Raw genomic sequence first — 12,826 nt, 5'->3', positions numbered from 1 at the left:
CTCCCCCACTTTTCCAGATCAGACGCGGCGCCAGGCAGTAGCTTGGTGTTGCTATAGCAACCACAAGATTTGACCAAGCAACTGCTTAGCAACCCTGATTATGTTGTAACAAAGATTGTATAAAGTTTTTACATTAAATAATTTAAAATATATATATTTAATCTAACATAAAAAGTGGTAGTTTTACTTATAGTTTTGGAGAACAAATTTCTTGGAAAAACAAAAAAAGACGTGCCTCACTGGTGCTATCGCGAGACTTCGATTTGACCCCATGCTTTTAGAAGCACTGAGATTTGTCTTGCTAGCGCATAGCTATTACAAAGCAGCCTGATGCAAACATGGACAAATATCTTATTCCACCCAAACGACCGCGATTATCAACGGAGACGGATGATGCAGCTACTTCCACCATTGAAAAGGACCACGCCACGGATTTTAACAGCAGCGAGGATCCACGGGTCGAGGATGAATGTGATGAGCACAGAGGAGAACAGGTGCCCGCGCTGTGTGAAGAGACGCGCCCTGACCCGCTTCTTTCTGTCCCAGGCAGTGGAACAAACAACGACTCAACTTCATCAGATATCAGCCAAACCCCTCATGAAGGACCACGTCGCCCAATACTGGTAAAATACCGGGCTAAAAAGTGCGGCATACAAATGCGGTCCTTTAACCGCCGATGGTATGAGCAATATAGTTGGCTGGAGTACTCGGCCGACAAGGACAGTGTGTTTTGCTTTGCATGCAGACATTTTGCTCACCCAGGCCGGCAGTTTCGGAAAGAGACCGCGTTTACCCAGGATGGGTTCAGCACATGGGTTAAAGCTACACAGTCATTCCACACACACAATGTCAGTGCTGGCCATAAATATGCAATGGATGCGTGGTCTGAATTTAAGCTGAGAAAAGAGAGTGGCTCCAAAATAAGCAATGCACTCAGCGAGGGACATTCCAAAACGGTACGTGAAAACCGGGAATATATGCGTGCAGTTGTGGAAGCTTTACGCTATACTGCATGTCAGACCATTGCACAGAGAGGACACAGGGAATCTGAAACATCTAACAGAGGCAATTTTATTGAACTTTTACATGTCATTGGGAAGTTTGACAAAACAGTTGAATCAAAAATTGCCAATAATCCCAAAAATGTGAAGTACACTCATCATGACATACAAGATGAACTGGTTGACATCATGGCAAATATGGTCAGGGAGCAAATAAGCAGGGAAGTACAAGAGGCTGGCGTATTTGCACTGATAGTTGATGAGAGTAAAGATGTGAGTAAGAAGGAGCAGGTGTCTGTGGCTGTGCGGTACGTGCATAATGATGAAATATGGGAAGAGTTCCTTCACTTTACTCCAGCTGATGGGCTAGATGCCAACTCCCTTCTGACAGCCATCAAACAGACTCTGAGCAAATGCAACATTGATCACAACAGGTGTATCGGCCAGTGTTATGACGGGGCAGCTGTCATGTCAGGGTGTAATAATGGTGTCCAGGAAAAATTTAGACAGGAGGTCCCACAAGCTCTTTATGTCCATTGCCATGCCCACCGTCTAAATCTGGTCTTGGTGGATTGTGTGAATAATGTCGAACCAGCTGGAGAATTCTTTGAAATTGTGCAGATGCTGCATAATTTTTTTTCTGGCTCTGTTGTGCACAGTATTTTCATGAAGAAACAAAAGGAGCTTCAAGCTGCAGATAAGCTGTTTGAACTAAAAAAGTTGTCTGAAACTAGATGGGCTTGTCAGTATTCTGCACTGTTAGCCATTCAGAAAACTCTGCCAGCAATCTGTGCGTCACTTGATGATATGATGCAGCAGCCAAATGCCCGAAGGAAGACAGAAGCAAGATCACTAAAGGGCCTGATTGACTTTCAGTTTGTTGTGCAGCTTGCTCTGTTTGAGGATCTCTTTCGCACCACCAAATTCTTGTCTGATCACCTCCAGTCTCCAGATCTTCAACTTGCATCTGCTACAGACCTTGTTGAGTCCACAATTGCATCTCTCTCTGAAAAGGCAAACGAAAAGTTCTGGCATGACATTTGGGATAGAGCTCAAACCCTGTCAACCAAGGCCGGCATCTTCACAGAGATGAGACCAGAGAGGCGACATGTGCAAACTGCGGGAAAGTTAGAAGGCTTTGTAGTTGAAGCTCCAACAGGAAGACGTCCAGCCCTCAACTCTCCTGATGCCATTAGACACAACTGTTTCTACCCTGTCATCGATAGACTTGTCAGTGAACTGAAAAGACGCTTTTCACCTGAAGCATGTGGCGTTCTACAAGGCACATCTGCTTTAAATCCAAAACATCAGTCCTTTCTTCAAATGGATCTCCTGTTACCCATGGCTCAGCATTATGGAGTAAGCAAAGACAACCTTTCTGCAGAACTGCACCAAGTGCAACGGATGCTTGACCAGAAAAGACAGAACGGACAAACTGTAAACACCACACAGGGGTTTTTCTCCCTTCTTCATCCATACAAGGATGCATTCATTGATCTGCACAGACTTTTATGCATTTCACTCACACTGCCTGTCACATCTGCAACCTGTGAACGGAGCTTTTCATGTTTACGGCGCGTCAAAACATGCCTGAGGAGCAAAAGCGGGGACTCAAGAAACAGCAACCTGGCTTTGTTGTCCATCAACGCAGAACGTGCAAGAGCCCTTGATGAGCAGGACACCATCGATGCTTTCGCCTTGAACCACAACAACAGACGCATTATTCTAATCTGACATCAGTTGGTGAGTAACTACACCCTCCCTGACCATAATGCATGTGATTTGTGTTTATTTTGGTACATTAAATTACAGTGTTAAAACAGTCCAAAAGTGCAATATTTTTCACTGTGTAATGAAAAGACAATGACTTTAATATCTAGTATTATTTATGATCATATTAGTATGTTTTCCTGTTACTTTCTTTCTTTCTAATTTCCTCTTATTAAAAAGTCATACAGAGTCATTTCTTTTAATTAAGTACACAACTTCAGGCTAAATTGGAACAATTTTAGGATTTGCAACTCCTTTCTGTCACTAAGCAACTATTAAGCTACTGCAGAAAAAAAAATCCTGGAGCCGCCCCTGTTCCAGATCTAAGCTAACATCAGATTTTAACCATAGGCCCTGTCAAATAAAAATGTTTTAAGCCTTGTCTTAAAAGTAGACAAGGTGTCTGCCTCACAGACTAAGACTGGGAGCTGGATCCACAGGAGAGGAGCCTGATAACTAAAAGATCTGCCTCCCATCCTAATTTTAGATATTCTGGGAACCACCAGTAAACCTGCAGTCTGAGAGCGAAGTGCTCGGTTAGGAACGTGTGGAACAATCAGATCACTGATGTATGACGGAGCTTGATTATTAAGAGCTTTATATGTGAGAAGAAGGATCTTAAAATCTATTCTGAATTTAACAGGTAGCCAATGTAGGGAAGCTAAGACAGGAGAGATGTGATCTCTCTTTTTAATTCTCATCAGAACTCTAGCTGCAGCATTTTGGACAAGCTGAAGACTTTTAACTACATTCTGTGGACTTCCTGAGAGTAATGAATTACAGTAATCCAGTCTTGATGTAATAAGTGCATGAACTAGTACCAGCATCACTCCTGGAAAGGATGCTTCTAATCTTAGCAATATTCCGAAGGTGGAAAAAGGAAATCCTACAAACCTGATTAACCTGGGATTTTAATGACATGTCCTGGTCAAAAATAACACCAAGGTTCCTTACTTTGTTCTCGGAGACAAATTTTATGCCATTCAGGTCAGGTGATTGACTAAGCAATTTCCTTTTCTGGATTTCTGGTCCAAAGATGAGAACTTCCATCTTGTCTTGATTTAAAAGCAAAACGTTTAGACTCATCCATTTTTTTATGTCCTCAAGACAAGCCTGTAATCTACCTAACCGATTAGGTTCATCAGGGTTAATGGATAAATATAACTGAGTATCGTCAGCATAACAGTGAAAGTTTATCCCATGCTGTCTAATGATTTTACCAATTGGGAGCATATATATAGTAAAAAGAATCTTCAAAGCACTGAACCCTGTGGTACTCCACAAGTAACCCTGGAGTATGAAGAAGATTTGTCATGTACATTTACAAAATGAAATCTGTCAGACAGGTAGGATTTAAACCAGCCTAGTGCTGTTCCTTTGATCCCTACATAATGTTCAAGCATTTCTACAAGAACATTGTGATCTACTCTGTCAAAAGCAGCACTGAGATCTAACAAGACTAGAACAGACACAAGATTCTTATCTGAGGCCATGAGAATATCATTTGTACTTCTCACTAATGCAGTTTAAGGGATCCTGGTTTCCTCAGTGGGAGCAGCCTGTGTGGTGCTTCGCCAACTGAATCCCCAGGTGGGTGGGAGGTCATGGGAAAGCACAGAGCACATTGAGTGCCTCCATTTTGATGACCTCGCTGTGCAGAAACCACAATCTGAAGGCGGGAAAGGGGGTGGGGGGGGGGTGGGGTTCACAGCATCTGTCTGCATTCCTTCCATCGTGGGGGTTGTTGCACGCAACTCCTAGGCTGCTTTTGGCGTCAGATTGGATAACAGGACTTTGTTTGGGTCAGGCAGAGATAATTTTCCTCTCTGCCTTGAAGTCTGTATTGATCATTCAAGTCCTCCAGTGAAGCCAATTTAGGTATTAAACATCTCCACACCATCCGGTGACCCTCTCCAAGATGACATCCATTTTGCGCACTAACACCGGTAACGCAGCTAAGACATTGTCCAGCTTACGATTCACCTCGAGTAACGTCCCAGTCTGTGAGGTCTCCAACCGGTCGGTGCTTTCCGTGGGTGCGGGTCGCCCTCCAATCGCTCCTGTCATCCCAAATTTCCAGAAAACTAGATATCCTCCCACTCCAATCAGAAGAAATCCAGTGAACTTCCAGTCAAATATCCACATGTCTTCGACATCCTCAATGGACAGCTGAGAGAGGCATACGATCCTCCAGACCTTCCAGGAATCGAGCGCATATCCCACTGCATGTGTCCCTTGAGGGCAAGTGCGAGCCCCCTCCTCCGTTCGCATCGTAGAAAAAATAATAATAAAAAAAATCGTGTTGAATGACCAATTAATTAAATCCATTTCTGAAAAATAGTGATTTCCAGAGGAAATGCAGAGAAGCGCTCTGTAGGCAGATGGGACAAAGAGCCTTGGGGAAAAGATAAGGGAGCAAAGAGGCAAGCGACTGTACTCTGTGAGTAACAGAAGAGAAAGAAGCAAGCAACCGGAGCAGATTAAGATGAGGATGTCTCACTTAGATTGTTGTCGCTGGTTTAATCATCACCCAGTTACCCATCACATTTAGTGAAGTGGACCCAAGCTTTAGCGTGCGTTCTTTCTACCATGCTGCTCTGTTTACAACTGGCTCGCAGCGACCAACCACATAATGCTCTTGCGCATGCGCAGCTGTCTAGGCAAGTTCTCGTTATGAAGGACGGGTACCGAAACGAGGCACCATTTCAAATGACGTGATTCGGTGCTCAGTCGGTACTATGGAATTCGGTTGGTACCTTAAAAAGTAACGAATTCGGTACCCATCGCTAGAGCTGAGGCTGGGTCTGGGGCTGTTACGGTTGGAACAATAAGTTAAGGTTAAAGTCCCATTAGTTGTCACACACACTGATGTGTGTGCGAAATTTCTTCTCTGCATTTGACCCATCCCCTGGGGGAGCGGTGAGCTGCAGACACAGCCACGCTCGGGAACCATTTGGTGGTTTAACCCCCCAATCCAACCACGTAATGCTGAGTGTCAAGCAGGGAGGCATTGGGTTCCATTTTTTTCTAAGCCTTTGGTATGACCCGAGCAGGAATTGAACCTGATCTCCCAGTCTCAGGGCGGACACTCTACCACTAGGCCACATAGCTACTTAGCTAACATAAGAAGCTAAGAAGGGCTCCAGGGACCGGCGTAGCCCACCCGCATGGCAGACTGGCTTCCGTTCGAGGCTGTATTCATGCTGGTCACCTGTGGAGATCTATTATGGACCAGGACTGTTGATTTACAAGCAGAGCCTTAGACTGTTGTGATTGTAGCCGGGCGTCGTGACCTTCGTCAGCTCTTGCTCCACGGTCAGAGTTTAGCGGGACATCAGCTACATGCTAACCTGAAGCTGCCTGCTCTAGCAACCGTTCCCGGGCAGGAGACAGGAGAAGCTGGGGACCCGCTCAAGGTTCTTATACAGCCACACTAAGATGTTTGACCAAGCAGTTAAATGACACGACATATTTAAACATTCAACCAGAGAAATAAAGTAAAGAAATATAATTTTACTTACTGATAAAAACAAGAAGAAACTGCTTGGATGACCTGTTAGTGCGGTCAATAACCACAGCTTGCTCTCTGTGTCCAAATAATTCCACAATTAACATTCAAACACGAACACACACAGACAAAACTAACGTTCGGAGAGCCAAAATGGCCGCACATCTATTAAAGTGAGACCGAGGCCTTCCTCCAGAGATAGGTCTGAAGTCACGTGGCTCTGATGCTCGTTAATTATTCAGACATTTAAGCATTAAATTCCACTTAAGCAGAAAAATTCACCCCCCTCAGAGGTGTCATGAATGTAAACTAGATCTATTCAACCTAAAATGGTTTTGAACCTGGCTGTAAACATGTTTATTTCTCCTGTGAAACGGGCATTTTTAACATGGGAGTCAATGAGGATACGCTCACTTCTGGCGCCAGCACCTAGAGGATGAGGGTGGAACTGCAATTGGTGCCACTTCCTTGTTGGCTTCAATTTTATTGCAGAATTTTTTCGGGCTTGGTTTACATCCATAAGTTGACTTTTAAAACTCAGAGTGATTAAACTCAGGGAAGCTGTTTGTTTGTTTGGGGGTTCAGTGTTTAAACAACTGAATGAGATTTTATCATTCGATTTCTGAAAAGCTTTGTTTATTCAAGAAAATGGGAGACACAAATGCACATTAGAAACCATCAATTTAATCAATACACACACAAGCAATCATCATGAAACATTGTTTAATAACAAAATGATCTGTTTCCGCTTGAAACTGCTGTGTGTAAGAGATGGATCCAGCTCCTCAGTACTGTCCATGTCCAGTGATCAAACTCCTGCTGTCTCTGCTGAGCACCTATTACAGGTCAACGGGCCAGTTGTTGTAGACAGAAGGACACACGTATTGTTTCAGCAGCTGGTTCACCTTTTCCACATCTCCCCCAACACCACTGTAGACAAAAACATGTCATAAGCATTAGTACACTAAACAAAAATCATAAACACAATACTTGGTTTTCTCCCACTGGGAATGAGCTGGGCTGATGTAAGTGGGGTTGGGCAGTATAAAAAAGCAGCAATATACTTTGAAATAACTTTTTCTCGATAGACTTGTGAGAATGGGTCCATAGAAAGGTTGATAGAACAGATGAACAGACAATCACATTAAGTATTGTTCCCTTATGGACCAATCAGTGGCTGGATTGGGGCTACACAGCAACCTGATGTGATGCTAATGGCTGTATACTGCAGGTAACAGGTAGGACAGAGCTAGTAAAACCAGAAAGAGATGAGCATCCCAAAAGGAAAAGGAGACGTCAGAGGACACAGCAAATGACATCTGGGAGAATAAGGGACCCGACAGGTCAGACGTGTGGACGTATTTTAGCTACCGTAATTTCCGGACTATAGAGCGCACCTCAATATAAGTCGCACCGGGCTAAAAGTCGCAGATATCTACTGAACTGAAAACACTGGATTCCTACAGCAAACATAACACCAAGAATCTATGGAATGCCAAAAATACACAACACCACTTAGACCAATAGTAGACAGCATAGGTACACCAACATACAACATGGCAAACGAAATCAGCAAAATCATCAGCCCGTTATAGTGATTAGTTGTATATCGTGATATATCGTCCATATCGATATGGACTGATGTGAAAAATAATTTAGTGATAAGATTTTTTTCCAGTCTTCTGTGTACAAAAGGCCTTTCTCCCAGAAAATGTTCAGAAATCAGTCTAAATGTGGGTTAGTGAGAACTTCTTCTTTGCCAAGATGATGCATCCACCTCAGAGGTGTGGCCTATCATGATGCAGATAACACAGCCTGGTTATTGTACTGGTGTGCCTTGGACTGGCCACAACAAAAGCCCATTCAGTCACACAGCACAATGCCAAAGATGCCAGCATGCCACTGGCATCCTTCATGCAGAACAATTAATTTTACCTCGTCAATGTATAGTTCAGATATAATCCTAAAGTTTCGTAAAGTTCATGTGAAAAATCTGTGTATCACATGGGTAGCCTTGCAGAGACGTGAACGGCTGATGGCTAGCTCTATGGCTAATGCCCACTGTCAATAACCATGAAGGTCTCTGTGATGCAAACTTTCAAACAGAGTAAATATCTATAAAATTATCTGAAGTGCTTGAAAACGTTAGTCCTAACGACAGCCCTGCTGTGACTAGCCATTAGCTCACCAAGCTAACCAGAACCAAGCTTTATTTCTCAAGACTGAGGTTGTTCAAAGAGTTCAGGTGGAACATTGCTGTTTTTATTGTTCTGGATGGAAAAAAACTTCAAAAGATTTGAACTATTGCTTTAATTCATGGTCATAGTTCCTACATTTTGAAGCACAGGTGGAACATGCAGGAAAATAAGTCTGTTAAATAAAAATAACAACAAACAAGCATTCTGGAATAAATTGTGTTTGATTTTCCATAAAGTTCCAACAATCTAAGTGCTGTGTACGTGATAAGGAGATGTTTCTAGTGTTTAGTCCAGGAGTGGGGAACCCTGGTCCATGGAGGGCCGCTATCCAGCCTATTTTAGTTTCAACCCTGCTTCATCACACCTGATTTCAATCAGCAGGTGATTAATATGCTTCTGCAGAGCCTGATGAGCTACCGAACAGGTGAATCAACCACTGAATCTAGTGTGTTGGAGCAAAGACATGCAGGATACCCTCGAGGACCAGGGTTCCCCACGCCTGGTCTAGTCCATGTAGTGAAGCAGTTCAGTCTGATGTGTTTATTCCTTGCTAGTGTCTAGTTTTTCCTGTTGTGATCAAAAACATTGGTTGTATAATAGCTGCTCTGAAGGGCCAGCAGACTCTCACCTCTTCTTGACTCCTTGCATCCGGCGCAGGAAGGCACAGATGGAGCTGTGTTTGGCTTTAGAGCGCAGGAACTCTGAGTACCTGTTGGAGAACTCGATGTCTCCCAGCTGTCTCCTGCGGTCCAGACCTGCAGATAAGATGTGCCTGAAACACAATCAGAGTACCGATCAGGTCACCTGCTGATAGAGGGAAAAGCATGGATCATCACTGACCTCTCTGTTTACAGAAGCCTTAATAAAGTTAATAAAGTTCTCTATCTTAGTAAGCAAATGAGAGAGTGAATTGCAGATGGTGAAAAGTCACCTGAGTCTGGCCTCGAGCAGAGTGTCAGAAAGAGACCACGGTGCGTTCAGGGGTCTGGTCCCAGTCAGGAAAACCTCAAGCTCATCCTCATCTCTGTACGTCACATTACAGGAAGATACACATCTCAAAAGGAGTGAAGAAAAGCAACTTTTGTCCTTTTATTGTGAGAGTGGAAAGCCTCCTGATTCCTTCTTGAAGACATGTTATTTCACAGGAATCTCATGTTGCTTCTCGGGCCCAAACTGAGCTTTCTCATCAGTGCGCTCATGGAAAGGTGTGGAGGAGGTGTTGTAATGAGGAGGCAATGCGGGGCTTTCAGTCTGAAGTACTTGTAAATGACTAGAAAACTTTGTATTAATGCAGTCTGTTAAACATCTACCGTTATCAGATGGATGCAGTGAAGTGGTGCTGTCTGAAATATGATTGTTCCATGTGTTCCTAAACGAGCACTTTGCTCACAGACTGCAGGTTTACTGGTGGTTCTCAGAATATCTAAACATAGGATGGGAGGTGTCACGTTTGAGCCAGGAGGAGGTCAGGACCCAAGATGCAGAAACCCAGAATGACACAAGGCAGGAGCGTAAAAAACGTAAAGTCCTTTTATTAGGAGTCAATGTCCAAAAATCCAAAAATCCAAGAAGGGGCAGGAAGCCAAGCCTAAAGTCAGTAACCCGACTGACAAAAACAAAAAGCTCTTTGATGACCAAAACCTAGAGTTTCACGAGGAGGAACAGAACAACACTGACAACGACAATGGACCGACACACACTGAGAGACAAGACAGGGTTTTATACACAGGGCTGGGTGATAGGAGACGAGCAGCAGGTGCGTGGGGAGAGAGAGAACCAGAGGAGAGCCTGATCAAATCAATAAACCAAATGGGAAGGGAAAACTAAGCAGAGGAGGGGAATAAGCCATAACCCATGAGACTACATAAATAAACCTAAAAGACTCAGGGCACAGGAGAACCAAAATATAAATAACTAAAGACCTGAGGAGTGAGGGAGAAATAAATAAGTGGAGAAGGAAAACACAAACACTAAAGGAGACTAAGGAAAACCGGAACCTATAGAAAACTATGGAGAGTGACTAGAAGGAAACCTGGAGGGCGCTGGGGAACACAAGGAGGCACCTGAGGGGGGATGCAGACAAGGAGACACATAAGGGGGAACCTAGAGAGGGATGGAGAACACAAGGGGGCACACGAGGGAACCTGGATGGGGCTGGGGACCACAGGGACACAGAACACGACAGGAGGCAGATCTTTTAGCTATCAGGCTCCTCTCTTGTGGAACTAGCTCCTAGCTTTAGTCTGTAAGGCAGACACTTTGTCTACTTTTAAGAATATGCTTAAAACATTTTTATTTGATAGGGCCTATGGTTAAAATCTGATGTTAGCCCAGATCTGGACAAGTGGGGGAGTAGAGGGAGGTGGAGTGTACAGTCGGTAAAGACGGCTCTCCCTTGCCCTGCCTCCAACATGCCTCCATCTAAAAGGCTAGGTTATCCAGCGTTATCTCTGTAGTTATGCTGCTATAGGCTTAGACTGCTTGAGGACACACTGACCACTTTCCACACTCTACTACTTTCTTCTACAATCTGCTCTTTAACTGCATTATTTCCTGCTATTTCAGCTGTTAACTTTATTTTTTTCTCTAAGTGATTTTCTCCCCAGAAGAAGCTACAATGATGTTCTGCTGAGCTGTGGTGGCCTCATGGAGGGGGCCATCGTCTAGCACACTGCTGCTAACCACTTAAACATCCTCCCTCTCCTGATAATAACATTTTGCTTTTCTTGACGTTGGATGTGCTACTACTAGTTTACCCATTTAATTATAGATTCACTAGGATAAATACAATAAAGTTTATCTCTCACCAATTAGAATATTTACTAAGAAATCACCATGTAACCATAGAAACACTACTTGGTGTGTGTGTGTGTGTGTGTGTGTGTGTGTGTGTGTGTGTGTGTGTGTGTGTGTGTGTGTGTGTGTGTGTGTGTGTGTGTGTGTGTGTGTGTGTGTGTGTGTGTGTGTGTGTGTCTGCTCTGTCTCTCCATCCCCAGTGAGTCGTGGAGGATGGCTGCTTATAATGAGCCAGGATCCTCTGGAGGTTTCTTCCTGTTGAAAGGGAGTTTTCCTCTCCACTGTCGCTGCATGCTTGCTTAGTATGAGGATTGCTGCAAAGACTCTGACACTAGTCAGTGACTTGATGCAACCTGCTGGGTTCCTTATATAGGAAACTTTTTTCTGATTGGCTTAATGAACTGACCTGTATTGGAATGTTTACTATGTGAAGTGCATTGAGAAGACTTGTCGTGATTTGGCGCTATATAAATAAACTTGAATTGAATTGAAAGGAAGTGATGTAATGAGTTGATGTTGCCTGACAAAAAAGTGATACAGTGAGGTCTTTCGTAGTTTCACAGGAAGCCATGCAGAGAAGTAATGGTTTTAACAACAACACGGCCGATTACAAAAACCATCCATAACCTGCATTACAGCCAGGATCAGTGGAGATGAAATAAAACAGTGAGGTAAAGGTACCTGACAGGAAGTGATTTGGTGAGGTAAAGGAGGGCCAGCAGAAGGAACACCTGGGTGACACTGATGGATGGCATCATGATGGCGTTAAAAAATGATCTCCTGAGGAGACATATTGATCATCAAACACAGTTTTCTGTTTGGCGAGGAGGTCTTGTCTGCAGAGCCCGACCAATCAGAGCACAGATGGGCTCAAGCAGACGTCCAACAGAGCTAATGAGACATGAGTGCCTTTGTTTTTCAGGCCAGACAGAGAAATGACCTCATCCCAGACTCCAAGAGTCAGACGCTTTCCCTTAAATCCAACAATATCACTCACTCACTCACTCACTCACTCACTCACTCACTCACTCACTCACTCACTCACTCACTCACTTACTCACTCACTCACTCACTCACTCACTCACGTTAAACAGATGACATGTTTATGTATAAAACATTCATATTTCCATATTTCATCCCTAAGTGTTCAGATATACATAATAAAGTGTTTCATGTAAAGATTTTTCCATCTATCAATAACAAAAATAAACAAACTGAACATCTGTCTACAAAACATAAAAGTACAAACTTCCTGTTTAATATCACCCAATAAATCCATCTAAATGTGACAAAACATATTAGTTCAAGACTGAAATAAAGAAAAATGAGTTAATTCTACCTGTTTTATTTAATTAACAAATATATTGTAATTACCCAATAATATTAGTTCAGCACTGATGGTTTACCTATTTATTTCATTTACAAATGGAACATTTGCCCATGTTGGTCGGAGGCTCCCGTGCTGTTTTCACTATTCATGCATCTTAAGTTACAGAAGCCCTCAAATTTTAGCACATCTGAAAGAGTGAATGAAAGTTTTTGTAAAGCAGAAA

Source organism: Nothobranchius furzeri, chromosome 14 (assembly GCF_043380555.1).
Source record: "Nothobranchius furzeri strain GRZ-AD chromosome 14, NfurGRZ-RIMD1, whole genome shotgun sequence".
Taxonomy (NCBI): Eukaryota; Metazoa; Chordata; class Actinopteri; order Cyprinodontiformes; family Nothobranchiidae; genus Nothobranchius; species Nothobranchius furzeri.
This window is presented reverse-complemented; position numbering follows the sequence as displayed.